The following is a 2,562-nucleotide window of genomic DNA, read 5'->3' as shown; positions in this document are numbered from 1 at the left end:
TAGTCGCCTCTTACGATAGGCAGGGACTTCTTGCCACGGCCGTGTTCTTATCTCTGCAAGCCGAACGGACACACACACATACTCACACACGCACACACACACGCACACACGCACACACACATACACTTTTCACCTCTCGACTCCTACCTATTAGTCGCCCCTTACAACTGGCAGGGTCTTCTTGCCTTGGTCGTATTCTTACCTCTGCAAGCCAGACGGACACACACACATACACACACAATCACACACGCACACACACGCACACACGCACACACACATACACTCTTCACCTCTCGACTCCTACCCATTAGTCGCCTCTTACGACAGGCAGGGACTTCTTGCCACGGCCGTGTTCTTATCTCTGCAAGCCGAACGAACACACACACATACTCACACACGCACACACACACGCACACACGCACACACACATACACTCTTCACCTCTCGACTCCTACCTATTAGTCGCCCCTTACAACTGGCAGGGTCTTCTTGCCTTGGCCGTATTCTTACCTCTGCAAGCCAGACGGACACACACACACAATCACACACAATCACACACGCACACACACGCACACACGCACACACACACATACACTCTTCACCTCTCAACTCCTACCCATTAGTCGCCTCTTAAGACAGGCAGAGCCTTCTTGCAACGAACGCATTCTTATCTCTGCGAGCCGAAAGGACACGCACACACACTCACACACAAACACACACACGCAAGCACACATACACTATTCACCTCTCGACTTCTACCCATTATTCTCCTTTTACGACAGGCAGGGACTTCTTGCCACGGCCGTGTTCTTATCTCTGCAAGCCGAACGGACACACACACACGCACACACAAACACACACACACACGCACACACGCACACACACGCACCCACGCACACGCACACGCACACGCACACACTCTCCACCTCTCGACTCCTATCCATTAGCCGCCTCTTAAGACAGGTAGGGCCTTCTTGCCACAGCCGTAATCTTATCTCTGCGAGCCGAGCGGACAAACACACACACTCACACACACACACACATACACTCTTCACCTCTCGACCCCTACCTTTTAGTCGCCTCTTACGAGAGGCAGGGCCTTCTTGCCGCGGTCGTGTTCTCATCTCTGCAAGCCAAACTAACACACACACATACTCACACACGCACACACACACACACACGCACACACGCACACACACATACACTCTTCACCTCTCGACTCCTACTTATTAGTCGACCCTTACAAGAGGCAGGGCCTTCTGGCCTCGGCCGTATTCTTATCTCTGCAAGCCAAACGGACACACACACATACACACGCACTCACACACGCCCACACACGCACACACGCACACACACACACATACACATACACTCTTCACCTCTCGACCCCTACCTTTTAGTCGCCTCTTACGAGAGGCAGGGCCTTCTTGCCGCGGTCGTGTTCTCATCTCTTCAAGCCAAACTAACACACACACATACTCACACACGCACACACACACACACACGCACACACGCACACACACATACACTCTTCACCTCTCGACCCCTACCTTTTAGTCGCCTCTTACGATAGGCAGGGCCTTCTTGCCTCGGTCGTGTTTTTATCTCTGCAAGCCGAACTAACACACACACATACTCACACATGCACACACACACGCACACACGCACACACAAATACACTTTTCACCTCTCGACTCCTACTTATTAGTCGCCCACTTTTCACCTCTCGACTCCTACTTATTAGTCGCCCACTCTTCGCCTCTCGACTCCTATCCATTAGTCGCCCACACACACACACGCACACACGCACACACACGCACCCACGCACACGCACACGCACACGCACACGCACACACTCTCCACCTCTCGACTCCTATCCATTAGCCGCCTCTTAAGACAGGTAGGGCCTTCTTGCCACGGCCGTAATCTTATCTCTGCGAGCCGAGCGGACAAACACACACACTCACACACACACACACACATACACTCTTCACCTCTCGACCCCTACCTTTTAGTCGCCTCTTACGAGAGGCAGGGCCTTCTTGCCCCGGCCGTATTTATATCTCTGCAAGCCGAACGGACACACACACTCATACACACACACTCACACACGCACAAACACACGCACACACACATACACTTTTCACCTCTCGACTCCTACTTATTAGTCGCCCACTTTTCACCTCTCGACTCTTACTTATTAGTCGCCCACTCTTCGCCTCTCGACTCCTATCCATTAGTCGCCCACACACACACACACGCACACACGCACACACACATACACTCACACACACACAAACACGCCCACACGCACACACACATACATTCTTCACCTCTCGACTCCTACCTATTAGTCGCCACTTACGATAGGCAGGGCCTTCTTGCCTCGGTCGTGTTTTTATCTCTGCAAGCCGAACTAACACACACACATACTCACACACGCACACACACACGCACACACACACACACATACACTTTTCACCTCTCGACTCCTACTTATTAGTCGCCCACTTTTCACCTCTCGACTCCTACTTATTAGTCGCCCACTCTTCGCCTCTCGAC

Source organism: Diabrotica undecimpunctata, unplaced genomic scaffold (assembly GCF_040954645.1).
Source record: "Diabrotica undecimpunctata isolate CICGRU unplaced genomic scaffold, icDiaUnde3 ctg00000572.1, whole genome shotgun sequence".
Lineage (NCBI taxonomy): Eukaryota > Metazoa > Arthropoda > Insecta > Coleoptera > Chrysomelidae > Diabrotica > Diabrotica undecimpunctata.
This window is presented reverse-complemented; position numbering follows the sequence as displayed.